This window comes from Puma concolor, chromosome A3, assembly GCF_028749965.1.
Source record: "Puma concolor isolate L17-30 chromosome A3, mPumCon1.1.hap2, whole genome shotgun sequence".
Classification (NCBI taxonomy): domain Eukaryota; kingdom Metazoa; phylum Chordata; class Mammalia; order Carnivora; family Felidae; genus Puma; species Puma concolor.
Window position 1 is genome coordinate 5,140,949 of NC_141669.1, and position 17,281 is coordinate 5,158,229.

Sequence of the window (17,281 nt, forward strand, 5' to 3'; positions counted from 1 at the left end):
TTCACCACACTCCGCGTCACCTGCTCCTGGCTTGACCCGGCGCTCACCTGACGCCCAGCTGTGGGTCACCCCCACTGACCCACCTCTTGGGAGAGGTGGGGAGAACAGGGGGTGGGATCCAGCCACAAAGGCTCAGCAGCCTAGTTTGATTCATTAACAGTTCAGTCCATTTGTCATGGCAGAAATTGTCTCACGTTTTGCAGAACGCTTTTGATCCTCCTTGAACGTCTGTAAGGTGGGCCTAACAGGACCTGCTGTTTGAGCTTTAAGCTCAAAAATACAAGTCAGAAAGAAAGAAAAACCCAAACCAAAGCCAGTGGAATGGCAACAAATAAAATCTGGGTTTTCTAATCCTCAGCGCCCTTTTGTTTTTTGGTGTCAGGAGCTTGCTCCCCAGAGGGAAGCCAGGAAAAGGACGCCGTGTGTTGCACCGAAAAGCCACCCGAAGTCGGAAAAGCCACCCGAAGTCGGACTGAACACCACCTGTTTTCCCGAAGAAGATCCAATCTCCAACTGTGCCCTTGGACGTGTGATGAGAGATTCAAGTTTGATTTCAGGGAACCAAATAAAGAGATGCTGAGGGCGATTTTGACATTTTCGAATATGTGCGCGAAGGCGTTGACATCTGTGACCTCAATAATTGGAGGGTTTCGCCGTGCTGTGAGGGGGGTGGGGGGCCAGCAGGCGGCCCCTGTCAGATACCATGTCAGATTGATGAATGCGTTACTTGGTGCTCTGTCAAAATGCTCGTGCTAGCTGGGCGTGATCTCTCGCGCGCATGGAACACGGGTTGCACCCATCTGCTCACTTTGGAAGCGTAATCTTGAGCCCGTGCTCCGTGCCCAAGCCGGGCCTGTGACTCGCCCCAACGTGGAGAGGACTTGTGTGTTTGGAGAGGCGCCAGGCTCCGATCTTGTGCTCGCAAACCTTGGCCTGCTCGAGGACTTCTGAGAATTGCTCTTCTCTGGCGCGGTCCGGGCTCTGATAAATCACCGTCGTCCTCCCTGCCGCCCATTCAGGGATTGCTCAAGCCGTGGTTGAGTGCTAATGTTTTTATAATGTGCCGTCTTTGCGACAGATTGGGATGGGAAAGCAGGCTGTTCGATGCCCTTTGTTTCTCTTCAAGCAAGGTTCTTTTAGAAATCATCACTCTCATCGAACCGGGGCGGTGTCTGCATGGCAGACAGAGCCAACTGTGACCGCGGCCCCCGCTGCTGTTCCATCAAGCCGCCTGTGCTAGCTGTCAGCTGCAGGGGTCCCCGGCTCCGTGTCAGGAGGAGGCTGGGACGAGGTGCTTGATTAATGTTCAGGCCCTTCAAGTACTCTGTCTTTGTGTCTAAGAAGCACCGGGGCATTGCAGGGATGATGGGGGGGGCGGGAAATCCTTGACCATAATGAGTTGAGGAATGAGGTCTGACCAGGGCTGAGGGCCCTGGGCCCGGAACACAGACCCCACACCCGGCTCCCTACGACCCAGCTCTGCCGTCTACCTCTGCGTAACTCTGGGGCCGTCACCAAATCTCTGGGCCTCGACTTTTCCCTCAGTGAAGAAGATTGTTCTTTTTTTTTTTGGATTTATGGAATAAGGCACATATTATGACTTTTCCTTTATTGACATTTGGCTCATAACTTAATAAGTGCTGGTTTCCTTAAGTTCAGATGCCTGAAAAGCAGAGGGGTTCTAGTAGAACAGCCATTGTGAACCTCTAGGAGGATACAACATCGTACTAGGTCACACAGATTTATCACATGCATATAAATGATGTGGTAACCATTTTTTTTTTCTGAGCCTTAAATCTGAACTTAGATGATTATTATTATTGTGTCACGATGGGGACAGTAGAACACGGTGATACCTGTGGGGTCGATCGCATGACTGGAATGATCAGGACCTGAAAGGCTCTTTTATTTATTTATTTACTTTATTTTTGAGAGGCGGTGGGGCGGGTAAGGGCAGAGACAGAAAGAGAATCTTAAACATACTCCAAACCCAGCTCTGAGCCCGACACGGCCCTCGATCTAACGACTGGGAGATCATGACCTCAGCTGAAGTCAAGCGTCAGACGCTTCACCGACTGAGCCACCCAAGCGCCCCAGAAGTCTCTTCTGAGGGGCCATCTGCCCTTCCGCGCTGAGGCAGGTGTCCTGCTTGGAGTGTCCTGGGTTGACAGGCACCGGGCTTAACATTCCAATGCAGTTTACTGTCTTGTCATATAGCAGACAATGTGCGTGAGGGACTCGGAACACCTTGAAGACGTATTGCAGGCATGGGTGAACTTTTCTGTGAGGGTCCAGATCGTAACACGTTTGGGCTTCACGGGCCATCTGGAGTCTGTCACAACCGCTCAGCTCCGCCGGGGTGGCTTGAAAGCCACCGCAGACAGTCTATAAGCTGTGGGTGCCGCTGCATTCCGGCAAAACTTCGTTTAACAAGCTGGGTGGCAGGCTGGATTTGGCCACGGTTGGCCTCTGGCGAAAATTGTATTAAATATATTAGGTAGGGACGCTTTCAGTCTGTCCCACTTGCAGCGTGGAGTAGAAGAGCAAAACAGGAGGCAACCCTTGTCTGTTTTCTGAAGTCCTTCAGCGGTTTTGGTTTTCCCTCAAATGGGCTCAGAAATTGAAGCCACGCGTCCTCTTTCACGTCCAAGGTGCGCTGTGTGCACTTACCTTTCAGGTCAGGAGGCTGACTTTTTTTTAAACCAAAAGTCATTGTTAAAAAATTTTTTTTCTCATGTTTATTTAGTTTTGAGACAGAAAGAGAGAGACAGAGCGCAAGCAGGGGAGGGGCACAGAGAGAGAGGGGGACACAGAATCCAAAGCAGGCTCCAGGCTCCAAGTTGTCAGCACAGAGCCCGACACGGGGCTCGAACCCCCAAACCTCGAGATCATGACCTGAGCTGGATGCTTAACAGACTGAGCCACCCAGGTGCCCCAAACTGAAAATATTTTAAAAGGCGTGAATCTGTGGCTTGCGGATGAGAAGGACCGTGTTCTCACACTAGTGAGGGGAGCCTATGGAGTGGGATATAATCTGTTTTGGTCTTTTCCGGACTAAGGAACGGTATTTATGTTTGCTTTAATGGCATCCCTGAGAGATTTTGTGAAACCCAACTCAGGTGAGTGTCATTCGAGCCTTTCCTTCTGCGTGAAATGCTCTGACTGTTGTCAGCTACAGGCTGCGAATGAATATCCGACAGAATCTCTGACCCCAGTCACAGCTGAAGGTGTCCTCTATGTGGTCTGCCCTGTAAGGGGACAGAGGCGGCCAGGCTGAATTCGGGGCGTGTGGCCCCCGGGCCAGGTGGGTCTGATTTTCATCCTGGGTCTGCACACACTTCCTCTCTCCCTGCCCGCCACCACCCTGCACGTTCAGCAGTTCATGGGGGAGCAGGGGCTTATAAGACAAAAGGGGAAGTGTCGTCCTTCGGTCGGCGAGCAGCGTGGCACATTGTGATCCGCAGCCGGCTGGCTTCTGCAGCCTCCTGTGGCCAGGCCCCGGCCAGGGGTCTGCTGCGTGCGGCTTCCTCTCTCCCCCTTGCCTCGGCTTGGCTCTACCCGAGAGGCTGCTTTTGCCAGGGCACCACTCTGAGCAAGACCCTTCGCTCCGTTTGGGCCACCGCTCACTTGGGCGGGAACCTCCGCCTGGTTAGGACACACACCTGTCTGCCGACGCAGCCTGGTGCAGGGTGCCCTCTTCCCCGGGGTCGCCTCCTGGAGCGCAGCCAATGTCCTGGCATCCTGAGGATGGCCGCTCTTCCCGCTGCACACAACACAGTCTCTCTCCTCACAGTACACACCATTCGGGGCTGAGCCTGCTCTGCGGGTCTTTGTTCAGGAGACAGTCCCAGCCCTTCCCTCCTCTCCGCTCTTCAGGGCATCCAGAGCCCGTCTGAACCCCACTCACACTCTTTGTTTCCCCCCAGAAGTGTTTTACCTGCCATGACACCCTCTGAGGTCAGCCCTGACACAAACAGAGATGGGGCAGGTGTGGCGGCTGCTTCCCAGGCCCAGCCACACAGAAGCAGACCTCCAAGCGCTCTGAGTGTGATTCCTGCCAGTGCGTAGTAAAGAGGTTTCTGGAAACAGTCACCACCAGGCTTGTGCACACTGTGGTCACAGTGTGTGTGTCTACGTGCATGTGTATGAGTGTGTGTGTCCTGCGTGTGTGTGTGTGTGTGCGTGCATGTGTGCACGCTGTAGGCACGTGAGTGTGTGTACGTGTGTGTGCACTGTGGGCACATGAGTGCGTGTGTCTATGTGCATGTGTCTGAGTGTGTGTCCTGTGTGCATGCATGTGTGCATGCTGTGGGCACATGAGTGTATATTTCTACATGCGTGTGTATGAGTGTGTGTGTCCTGTGTGTGTGCATGTGTGCATGCTGTAGGCACGTGAGTGTGTGTGTGTGTGTTTGTGTGTGTGCACTGTGGGCATGTAAGTATGTGTCTATGTGCATGTGTATGAGTTTGTCCTGTGTATATGTGTGTGCATGCTGTGGGCACATGTGCATGTGCACGCTCTGGGCATGTATGAGTGTTAAAGGCAGGGGAAGCCCGGGGCAGGGTGGCAGGTCCCCGCTCTCTGAGCACGGGGACTGATGCTCCCAGCCACGTGGCCATGCGGGAGCAGCTGTTGGCCCAGCCCCCCAGGTGCATCTTGTGTGGCCCCCGCTGAGAGCCAGGTGGCCGCCTGCCGGCAGGAGGACCTCACTGGACTCACCTGCTCTGGGCCGGCAGGGCACTCCTGCTGCGTCCTTGGGGGGACAGATCCCATTAGCTCCGATGACCTCTCCAAGCCAGCAAATGACGCTTTCAGTGCTTGTGATGGGGACCGGAACACACGCGCCCCCTCCCTCCCCCCTCGTCGAACTGAGGGAGTCGACCCAGAGGGAGTCGAGAGGGGCAGGTGTGCTCTTGGGGAGGAGCCAGGTCCGATGGGCGCCAGAGGCTTTGTGGGAACATTCGCTCGACTGGAGAAAGTCCCTCCCAGAACAGCCAGACAGAGACTTGAGTGTTTATCACTTCATAATAAAATCTAAAAGGGTGAGTAGAAATCACCTGAGAAGAAGTCAATATTATTCAGATGAAATGTGAAATAGCCTCAATTAGGCTCTTTCGCCGGGGGTCAGGGACGCTGGATGCAGTAGACCCTCCCAGGAGATTCGCTTCCTAGAGTCGCGTTGACCTGGTTCGATGGTTGTTTAGTGAGAGCAAAATACATTATTGTGCGCGTTGCAGAGAACAGCGAGGGAGATGGTGGGGACTGAGTAAGAAGGGAGACTGGGAACATGTGTGCCGGCCGCCTTCCATGAGTGCCAGATTCTTGCCATGCCCAACCCTGCAGAGTGGGTATTACCTCCATCTTACAGACGAGCAAACAAAGGCGCAGAGAGGTGAAGGAACTTGCCTGAGGTCATAAATTGCGGAAGATTCAGGTTTGGAACAGGAGTGTAGCTAGCTTCATGTTGTTCTACTTTCCCCAGTGCAGAACACTGTCTCGTTGAAACCTAATGTTTAGAGAGGCATGTGTGTTCATATAGCAATGTTCCTGTCTTCCCCTCTGATGGATGCATCCAGAAAATGAAAGCACAGGGTTGCATTCATTCTTTGAAATGATGTGTTCCATACCCCATTTTCTCAGGGGGCTGAAGATTTACCTTTATAAAATCTAACATCATACAGGAAGACTACCGTAATAAAACTATTGTGGAATAGTTTATATCCCCCTGCCCATTTTGCCTCCATTCATTCATCCTGTATTTCTTTACAGACACTCTGGTTGGGTATGGTGAATGCATACCTTGAAGGAAGAAATGAGAAAGCCAGGTCATAAGGCAATGAGATTATCCTGTGGTGCTGAACCGTAATAGAATATTTCTTGACAAAAATATGATTTTGCTCAGCTCCGATGTCTACTGGATACATAACTGTGCTTGCTTTCTTCTGGGGTTTTATATCATTGGTGGCCGCACCTGCTATTATCATAGCACATCTGTCTAGTTGTCTTTTCCAGTTCATTTCTTTGCATTTCATAGGGCTTCTCTCTGCCCAGTAAGGTTGAGCAGACTCTGACCTGGACAGAAAACTCTTAAGGCAAAGGATCTTTGAGTTTTATTGCCCTTCAGCAGGGCCCTGCATTAGGACAATGCTGAGGGCATATTAGCACTGAGTAGCAAAAAACAAAACAAAACAAAAACAACAAAAGCCCTCAACAACACACACACACACACACACACACACACACACACACACACACACTAGGAATCACATAGGTATTTATTGCACAGAATGAAAAACTGTTGTAAGCTGACCCATAGTGAAATCAAACTGCAGACACTCGTTACTCGTCTTTGTTCTATATTGTTTGGCCTAGAATCATTTCAAACCAGACAGTGAGCCCTACAGGGGGCCTGTTGTCCTTGTTCAGACCAAGCAGACAAGTTCTATGGCAGAGTTCCGCTCTGGCAATCGAAGTAAAATGACACAAGAGAGAGTATGTTGTCTTTAGCTGGCACTGACTGTGAGAAGATATTCCCCAAAGGAGCAGGAAGTCCTCCTTAGGTTTTTGGGAGACAGTCATTGTCTTGCTAGAAGGCTTGGGTCAGATATAAGGTGGGCCAGAATCCATTTTATTTGTTCTGTGTTGCTATACATCACACAAGTTTAATAGAAGTCACATACAGATAAGATTTTTAATGCTCTGGCAAGGAGAATTTGCTCTTCTGCATGGACTTGTGGAGAGGTTGGGTTTTCTTCTAGTATAGAACATATATAATTTAATTTGAGTTATAGGATGAGAAAGGCCAGAATTGCATAATAGAAGGTAATCGTTATTACAGAAGACAGCATTTCAAGTATAGAAGAGTAAAGTACTACACTCTTAAAAGTGAAAATACACCTAATAATATCATCATCCAGTGCCATTTACTGCCTTTTTTTTTCAGCAGAGAAAAAACACTTGGTTTCAAAGAAAATGAACACCCACAAAACACAGCATTCATAACTTGAGAAATCATATCTAAAGGCCACACACTACTAATTACCTGAAGTTAGAGATCCCAGATGAATTTATTAAGGCTTTTACTTTTCAATTGTGCCTAAAAATTAAAGGAAAAACATGCATTTTAAAGGAAGTTGCTGGAGCATCTTTGTTTAACCTGGAAAGGCGATAGTCCCGCAGTGGTTCTGTGACTCTTAGCCCCTCACCCAACTTCTAGCCTATTTATAAGAGGAGATAGAAAATGTTAGTAGTGAGACTTTCTAGGGAGAAGCCAGCAGCAGGGATCCGTGTGCCTCTTGGTGTTTGGAGGACAGAGACTAAAGTGTCAGAAGCAGGCATTGGCTTCTAGACTAGAAACTTCTAAAAGAATGAAGCTAGCTGGGTCTGTCCCGATGTCAGAGCACGTTGGAAGGCTCCCATGGCAGTGCACTGAGTTGTCAGTATTTGATAGACTAATTTATGGAGTAGTTCCCCTGGGCCAGTATGATCCCTGCAGAAATTAGCTGGGCTTGGGGCTCTGAACATTCTCCACCCAAAAGATCTGTCCACCAAGGGCAAGGTGATCCCACCATAAACAGTTCATCCCAAGCAGGCCCTAAGGAAGGTTAGGTGAAGAATGCATTGCCTGCATTGCATTAAGGGAAGTAGAGGATCACTGAGCATCCCAAGAACCCCCAGGTGTGCTCCCTGGAAGGGGCCAGCATCCGGGGATCTGGCCCACATAGGAACCTAGAACAGGTGCAGTGGGAGAAGTCAAGGCTGCACTGTACCTCAGTCCGGTTTCTGTATAATTATAAAAATAATGGAACTTCCTCTCTCTCTTTGTTTTGCTCCTTTTAGTGTTTTTTACATTTGTTGAAAAAGAGGAATAAATATGTCTTACCTCTGAAATTTTGATACTTAAGTCTTTTATAATAAAAATAGTATGTTTCTTTTTTTTTTTTTAAGTTTATTTATTTATGTTGAGAGACAGAGCAAGCAGGGAAGGGGCAGAGAGAGAGAGGGAAAGAGAGAATCCCAAGCAGGCTCAGTGCTGTCAGCACAGAGCCTGATGTGGGGCTTGAATTCACGAACTATACGATCATGCCTGAGCCAAAATCGAGTCAGACGCTTAATTGACTGAACCACCCAGGTGCCCCCAAAATAGTAAGCATGTTTCTTAATTGGTTAATGGAACCCTAATTTATGAATCAGTAGTGAAAAAACTTAAAAGTTTCTTTATTTAGTGCCTACTATGTGCCCAGCGCAGAGTTTTTTCTCATCTTTCCCTCATGTGGAGGCTTCAAGTGGGAACATGACCCTTACCTCACCTAGGATAAAGCTGAGGTAACCAGACAGATAAAGGAATTTTCCTTTGAATGCAAAGGGGAAGAGTCAAGCTATCACTCCAGTTTCAGTATTTCTTACTTAGAACCTCCACACTTACACTACATGTTGCACATTGTAAGTCAAAATGGATCCCTCGCCAAAGTCTAGCACATGGTAGGCACTTAAAAGACATTTATCAAACGAATGGATAAATACAAGAAAGAATGAAGTTTTGTCAGGTGAGCTGCACTCTCCTATTGTGTATTGGAATCAATTATGTTACTGTCACAGTGGATGATAAACTATCATCAGCGTCAGCTAAGGAAACCAAAGAAACCAAACAAAACCTTGCTCGCATTGCTGGATCAGCGGAGATTTGAGACCCGCGTGAGAAAGGAAGCAGGAGCCTCTCACTGCAGTAGAAACTCATTTTGTCGTTTCTTTTCTGACTTGTGCCCGGTGTCAGGTAATTAATGGTCTCTCAGCAGCCATCCAGGTGCCCCCAAGAGGCACACTATTTACGGGGACCTCACATCGAATTCTTTTGTGGAAGGAAGAAAGCAATCTCCCTCCTTGGTCTTTTGCTTTGTTTTTGGTTTTTTCTCCCCCCGCCCCCGCCTTTTCTTTCTTGATTCAACATATTTTGTGAACCCAAAGGCCATGTGCTGGGCCCAGGCTATTGAGATGGAAAAGCCAAGGTTTCCACCTCCAGAACCACATGCAGACAGAGCAAAGAAACCCCGAGTGCATATTCCAGGCGTTTGCATATTGGCGCTTCTGAAGGCAGAGCCCAGGGGGAGGCCACCGTTGCCTTTGTGCAGAGACACTCCCTCCCTGGCGTGCTTGCTCTTTGCTTTTGGCTCCAAACAGATGCACTTCTGTGTCTGTGTTTTAAAGTGCAGTGAACTGCACAGGGAAGTTCTTTTTCTCTGCACATTTTGTAGGTGTAACATCTCAGCCCACACGGCCCACCTGCTCCGATCCCCGTTTCATCCTTAACAACTGGTGTTTTTAACAGTGGTGCTGACTCTGGGTTAGTTACTGAAGCATGAAGCAAGCAGATAGACGTGAGTCACTGGGCCTGTTGAGGCCAGCTGTCCAAGGGATGGTGCCAGGTGCCCTGCCCTGTCCCGGGAGAGCAAGGCCGTGGACCCTGGTGTGGCCGCTAGTGGGAGAGAAGTCAGTGCAGGCAGGTCGTGGGGCCGTGGGGGTGCCGAAAGAAGACGTATGAGGAGGTGAAAACCTCGGCACGCAGGTGTGTGGTTAACATTTCAGTTTTGCTCTGTGCATGTTTTCACAGGAAGTTTCAGGTCGTTCCCTGCCTCCCCCACGCGGGGAAGTGACCTAATGGGACAGTGACATGTTCCCTGGTTTCTGCGTGACCTGTAAGGACGCTTTGGAGCTCTGAGGCCTGAGGACGGCTGTCGTGAGCCTGACAGGTGGGAACGCTGTTTGATAACTTAGTATTTTACTCAGACAAAATTTTGTGAGAATGCTAACCCTCCAGTCTTGCTGTAGACTCCAGAAACCCAAGTTGTGGCCGCCGCCCTTGACTCTTAGGAGGAAGGAGCCCAGCACAGTCAGCCTCCTGCCCCCCCCCCCCCCCCCCGCGTCTCTCTCCCCATCAGAGAGCACTCACCTCTTCTTCTCTGGATTCATATCGCAGGTATTAGGACAGCCAGATGTGCCGTGGTAGCATTAGTGTTGTCTAGAAAGATTTTGTCTCATTCTCTCTGTGGACTTGCGATACATTTGCACCAACCATGCCATTAAAACTTAGCATACTTCAGGGGCGCCTGGGTGGCGCAGTCAGTTAAGCGTCCGACTTCAGCCAGGTCACGATGCGCAGTCAGTTAAGCGTCCGACTTCAGCCAGGTCACGATCTCGCGGTCCGTGAGTTTGAGCCCCGCGTCAGGCTCTGGGCTGATGGCTCAGAGCCTGGAGCCTGTTTCCGATTCTGTGTCTCCCTCTCTCTCTGCCCCTCCCCCATTCATGCTCTGTCTCTCTCTGTCCCAAAAATAAATAAACGTTGAAAAAAAAATTAAAAAAAAAAACTTAGCATACTTCAAAAAAAAAAAACTTAGCATACTTGCTGTGACGTGGGAAGTGACACTTTCTACCATGGTAACCGACAATATACTGGAGAGTCACCCTGCGGTCCCCCAGGGCCCTAGAGTGAAGCCAGTGACAATGGAGAGCAAGTCTCTGCAGAAGCAGGAGGGAGAATCAGTGTGAAGGCCACGTGTATGTGTATTACTGAGCCCATCCTGGCAGTGCAGTTACCTAGTCAGCCTGAGCCCGTCTCCCACAACAGCTTTGGAAATGACAGTCTCTTGTGTCCTTGTCTCTCTTGCAGCCTCACGTGGGCACGCCATCCAGCCCAGTCAAATCCAGTGGCGTATCCTACGATGATGTTCCTACCACATTCATTAACGTGGTGCAGGGGTGCAGCCTCCCGCTAACAGTTAGATAACTCTGCAAAGCTAACCCATGTAGTTTACAATCAAAGTTCCCTGTTCTCCAGGCTAGTTCAGGAATAAATTTTAGAATGTTTTATATGGTTTTAGAAGGTTTAGAGCAGGTGTTGACAAAGTATGATCACGGGGCCTTATTTTTGCAAATAAGGCTTTAGGAGTATGTGACACGCCCATTCATTCACCTAGTGCCTATGGCCGATTTTGTGCTCTGAAGGCAGAGTCGTGTAGTTGCGACAGAAAACTTATGGCTTACAAAGCCAAGAAAACATTTACTACCTCCCTCTTTACAGAAAATATTCGCTAAAAAAATAGTTAAAATCTTCCAAATACGTTGACTTTCTTGGTCAGAATTTCAGGAAGCAGTTAATCCAGAGGGTCCAAGGTGGTATCTCCAAATAGTGGTTAAAATGAAGCTTTATATGCTAAGTAAGTACCATGTACAGGCTGGAGTAGCAGCTAGATTACTTTGAATCTGAAAGGTCAGTAACAGCATCCTTTGTCTTGAGGCTTGAGTTTCAGTGTGTCTGGAAAACCCTTTCTAGCTGGGACCAAGATCACACTGACCTTCTTGTGTGAGACGCAGAGCTCCAAAGCTCTGGGCAATTCCTTCTGCCTGGGACCCTCTTTTTCTCCCTTTTTCCTGACTCAGTCAGGTCAGAGCTTAAGGGGCACACCCCAGGGAGGATTCCCTGAGCCCCGGATAAAGTGAGGTCTCCTGGCTTACTCCTCATTCACATCCTTCATGTCGCCGTGGGTCACCCTGTGTCACTGGTAACTTCCCCCTTCCTTGCTTCCTTCTGGCTCCACAAGATCAGAACCTGTCTGCTGCCTGACAATGTGTCTCCTGACGACCTGGCACAGGGCCTAATGCAGAGAAAGTGCCAACAAGTACTTTGGCACTAGTGAACACCAGCTAGCGTCCTGAAGGCTGGGCTATAAAGTGCAGCTCATTACAAAGTCTCAGGAATGCTAGTCCACAAACTCAGGGGCATGAGCGTATAACTCACTTAATTTCTCTATAACCAGACTCAAGCTTATGAGCAACGGCACTTATGGAACTCCTTTGCTGCTAATGGGACACTTAACTCATCAACACAGTACCCCGGGCCCCACTGCAGAACCCAATTGCTTCTTCTTTGGAAACTACTCAAATTGGACGTCCTTGCCTTCTCCTTTTTTTTCCTCCTTTCGGAGGATCGGACTCTGGATGAAGGCTGCAGACTGAGCTCATGGTCAGCCTGGCCCCACCTAGACCTTAGACACTAGCTTCTGTTTCACTGTAGACCTGGCCAACTCCTTCTCATTACACTGTCTCCACCTCCACCCCTGAATATACCAAGATCCATAGGTTCTGAGCTTTCTTTCAGGGACCATGGTTTCCTTGAGACTACAGTCCAGCTTTTGGGTATTACTGGGCAGAAGGTGGGTGTGGGTGGGTTCCTCAAATAACATGGGTTGTGTGGGTTCTGAGAGGCAGCTGTCCATCATGTTGCCTAAATCTACTGTTGACGTGTCACGGGGAGTGGGTGGAGACAGGACTCTCTAGGAGAATGAAAGTCTCCCGGGAACACTTTGGAAAACTATCCAGTGCCCTTCTGCTGTGGGATTTCCAAGTTATCTAAGGACTCCATTTGCCCCTCCAGGCCTTGGACAGAGGGGGCAGGTTAGGGACATGAGCGCCACAGAGACTTCCAGTTCTGTATTTTCTGCTCTTTCTCCCACCTGGAGGTTGACTGTTGAGCCACTTTTCTAGAGGTGGGCAAACTTACCGCATCAGCCTGTGTTCTTGCAGAGAATAGTGCAGTGTAGACCATGCTATGTCCCCAGGTTCTGGTCATATTCTAGAGGAAGAATTTTCTCTTACAAGTGGCTGGCTCTTTGTATAACGGGTTTAGGCATTCACAGTTACCAGCTCTATGGTGAAATCCAAGGGCCTGTTCTGGAATATTGATGTGCAATGCCATTCTTGTCGTACAAATCCTAGCTCTCCCTTAGGCATAGTAGGTACCTAATTTTAAAAGAAGAAGGCCCAGACCCTGACCTCTAAAATCCTACAGACTAGCGGAGGTAAGAGATCCATAGACAGAACCCTCCGATGTTGGGAGGGACCTCTAATGAAGAGACAAGCACATCACATCCTGTGATTAAGGCAGAGATGCCTCTCTCCCTCTCCTACCTCAAAGTCATGTATGATTTTCTTCTACTTTATTCGGACACCTGTATTTCCTGAGCCTCCAGTGCTTCCCCCCCACATGATTACTACATTGAAGACAGATACTCGTGAAGTGTTCTGGTTGGCCAAGATTGGTACCAAATGAAATGGAAGGTGAATGCGACCTCAAAGAGGGGCCATCAAAAAGCAAGGATGAAGGCACAGCAGGAGAAAAAGATTTCAAACACTGGGGATTCATTTCCAAGTGAAGGGGACAGATAATCACCCATGCAAACCCAGAGACAGAGTAGCCAGCTGAGCGAGGGAATTCTCTGGGTGACCCTGTGCAGGGAGACATACACTGATCTTATTCTCCCAAGAAGGCACCAATCCACTCTCCATTGGGAGGCTGGGGTCTCCGAGATGCATCCCGATATTGAGCCGATAGCTCTCTCCTGGCTTCTCTGTTACTGTTCACCTGAGCTGGACCCTTCCCCTCACAGGACCTACTTCTTGTCAGCCAGTATCCATCCCATCATGGGCTTCGGGGCTTTGATGAGTCAGGTTTGGTTTTCCTATTTTTCGTCCCTGGCTGTGTAAGTCCTCCTTCCCAACTTCAGTGCTTCTTGGACTCCCCTTCTGTGCTTGGCTCTACCCAGCGCAGCTTCTGGAGCCACAGCCATGGATTTTTCTCTCAGCAGAACCAGTAGCTAAAACCCAGCCTCCCCAGGTCTGTGTCTAGGTGAAGCCCAGGAAGGAATGTTCTGAAGCCAGGATGGTGAGGATGAATGTGCCTCGGAGAAAGAATACTGACCAGCAGATCAGCAAGTTATTGGCTCTTGGGTTGCTATCAGAATGGAAATCTGTCTGCCTTGTCAGGGTCCCCAAGGCTCAGACATACGTCTGTGGCAGTGTCCCTCAGGATCCTTGCCATGGAGTTCTTTTTTTTTTTTTTAAAGTTTTTTAAATTTTGTTTTTTGAGAGACAGAGAGGGACCAAGTGCCAGCAGGGAGGGAGGAGAAGGAGAGGGAGACCCAGAATCCAAAGTGGGCTCCAGGCTCTGAGCTGTCAACACAGAGCCCGATGCCGGGCTCGAACTCACAAACTGTGAGATCATGACCTGAATGGACAACCAACTGAGCCACCCCAGCACCACGCCACCCCCGCCCCCAGCCTCTTGCTATAGAGATTTTTAAACACAGACTATGCTGAAGAGGGTGCTGGAGCAAACACCTTCCCCTCTCCTTTGATACTGAGTGGGAGAGATTGGAACATTCATGGCGGTCCATTTTGTAGGTAGAAAAGCATAGGTGTGGTCAGGTGAGATGACTTACTCAGGACAAACAGTCATCCTGGTTTCAAACTTGGCCTCATGTTATCATTCGAGAAACATTAAAACTGCTGCTTCGAGGGTCCCCACCCCACATGCTCTCATCTAATTGGTGTGGGGGCTGCTGGGATGCTGAGTGTTTTGAAAGCTGCCCAGGTGATTCTTCCGTGAGGTCAGAGCCGAGAACCCCTGAGCCGGTTAGTGGTCAACGGAGAAGCTAAGCCCAGGCGTCCCACCCCGAGGCCTGGCGTGAGCAGTTACCATTTGAGAGGAGGGACCTGGATTTTTTGCATGTCACAGAGCTGTGGAAATCTGGGGGCAATCATGTGCCCATTCCTCGGTGACTCTCAATATTTTGTCTATGGTTTTTACCATCCGTTTTTAGCTCTTTCCGCTGCTCAACCGTAACTTTTTAGCTGCCAACTCTGGGGAGTAATAACCCACAGTTTCAATAGACTCTGGAGAAATTATCATGCTTTTTTCCCACAGGGCAGACAACGTAGGGGTTAGTCAACAAAAGAAAAGCAGCAAGCTTTCTGTTACCAAACAAGACTTTCACAGACTCCTAAGGTCATTCTGGCAGAACTTGTATTTCAACACCCGACATGGCACACACAGTTGCTGTGCTAGAAGAGTCCATAGGAAGCATGTGCTAGCCAGCTCATCAGCAGTAGTCACTCACAGACACTGAGCTCTCTGCGCTTTGACCCCACAGGCTGCCAGGCTTCAGCAGGACACAACAGCAAGCCCTTGAAAACTCCTTAGCTGTTCATGTCTGAGGCTGCCACTACCCCTTCCAAGCACAATCTCAATATGCTCGGCAACACGGTGGAGGCGAGGTCAAAAAGAAAAAAAAAAAGCATTTCAGAAACTTCCAAAAACAGTCATTGGGGGAGATCAAGGCAGAGCTCATAAAGTCTGATAGAAGGTTCTAGAAGGATTGAATCATCTCAAAGGAATGATAACGGGCGAGAGCTACACGCTTTCTTTGCAAACAGGTCTGCCAGTGATTTGTCAAATATCATGGCAACTTGGCAACTTTTTAAGAATTTTCTGCAGTTTTTTCCACCTTCTCTGTTGGTTAGAAATACAAGTCTGTCTCCTGGGTGACATTAAGGTGTTTCTGAAACATCACAAGCAGCAATGACTTCATTTTAGCACATCATTTTTTCTTCTGAAAGGCACGTGTACACAGCAGATTCTGTCTGTGTGAGATTGGCATGAACGTATCCATATTTAATTGTGCCACAATGGCTGTCACACTCCTATGCCCAAGCGCTTTAGTTACGACAATAATATTCTGAATAGAAGACTGTTTCCTCACCAAGATTCGACTGTGTCTTTTCCTTAGAATATGCTCCCCAGCTTCCCCACACACACCGAGGTAAGTTTCTTCCTTTTCGGCGTTCTGACAGCTGTTCTGATCTCAACAAAAGCATTTACTATGCTGTGGTCTTATGGTCTGCATTTCACATTTTTGTTGTTCTGCTAGTTTATGAGTTCCTTGAAGGCACATACCTTGGCTTTTTAAAACGCTCAGCCTAGAGGAGGCTCGGTAGGTTAAGCATCCACCTTTGGCTTGGGTCATGATCTCATGGTTCATGAGTTCAAGCCCTGCATCAGGCTCACTGCTGTCAGTGTGCTCTCTCTCTCTCAAAACAGAAAGAAACTTAAATTTTTTTTTTAAATAAAACAAAACACTGAGCCCAGATTATTTGAATAATCAGGAAAGGCTTGTTGTGCTGAATGGGGTTTGCTGGAAGCCATCTGGGGATGCTTCTTCTCAACAGGGTGATGGTTGTGCTCTGCCTGGCACCTGGGGTGTTAGTTTTCTGGGGTTACCATAACAAAGCACCACAGGCTGGTGGTGGGGGTGGGTGGGTTACACAACAGAAATATATTCTGTCACTATTCTGGAGGCCGGAAGTCTGAGCCTGAGGCTCAGGCAGTGTTCCTCCATTAGGATGGTCGAGGAGCCTCCGTTCCAGCCTCTCTCCTTGGTTCTCAGTGGCCGTCTTCGTATTCACATGGTGGTCTCCCTGTGTCCTGTCTCCAAATTTCCCCTTCAAAAGGATACCAATTGTACTGGATGAGAGCCCACCCTAATGACCTCAGGTTAAGTGACTGCCTCTGTGAAGACCCTATCCCTAACTAAGGTCACATTCTGAGGTCCAGGGGTTAGGATTTCAACACACTAACTGGGGAGGATACAGTTCAAGCTGTAATACTTGTGGCCCTTTGGCGACCGCTCCCTGCTTGCAAGGCAAAGCAAGGCAAAGCCAGAGTTTCCGTGCCTCCTTGTTTGCCAGGTGTTACTTATATTGCCTGGGACTTCAGCTTCTTTTTTTTTTTTCAATTTGTTTATTTTTATTTACTTTTGAGAGAGAGAGAGAGTGGGGAAGGAGCAGAGAGAGAGAGGGAGACACAGAATCTGAATCAGGTTCCAGGCTCTGAGCTGTCAGCACAACCGGGAGATCATGACCTGAGCTGAAGTCGGACGCTCAACTGACTGAGCCACCCAGGAGCCCCCGTTGAGCTTCTTTTAAGGTGAGCTCAAGACTCCCTTCCCGGTCTCCTGCAGTGTACTCATGTAGGCAGAATGAATCCCTCTTTCCTGTATGGGCCACAGTCCCTTGCACTGCCAGCCACCAGACTGTGGACAGTATTGACATCTCTTTAATCCATTACCTGCGAGCCCCCAAAGGATGGGAACAGTCCTTTCTCTGCGACCTTCAACACCAAGCACAGTTCTTAGTTAATGTTTGTCAGAGGACTAAACAACACAGGGATAGTAAGTAGGTTTCTTCTCCTTTGTTCATTCCATCCAGGTGATGATAGGAGAGATGTGGTGAGAAAGACCGAGGGTCTCTGGGGCCATCTGGAAACCGCACCATGTGCAATTAACATCTCTTGTAGGTACAGCTGTGGTGTTCAGGGCCTTCCTTTGGGTATTTGCCAACGAATTCTAAGAGGTTGCAGGGAGTGTGATAGTAACTTGAAATATTAGACAGAAG

The 17,281-nt window shown here is 48.9% G+C and overlaps 1 protein-coding gene across 2 annotated transcripts in view; it reads left to right on the forward strand.

The window, feature by feature from the left end:
• Positions 1-17,281, forward strand: part of RNF144A (ring finger protein 144A) — a 367,507-nt gene that overhangs the window by 300,117 nt on the left and 50,109 nt on the right. Inside the window, exon 10 of one of the 2 annotated variants that reach the window (XR_015248834.1) lies at positions 14,757-15,575. The exons of the other annotated variant lie outside the window; for it this stretch is intronic. The gene's annotated coding sequence lies outside the window, so the exon portion shown is untranslated. Of the gene's footprint in view, positions 1-14,756; positions 15,576-17,281 lie in introns of those variants that run through there. 2 annotated transcript variants of the gene reach the window in all.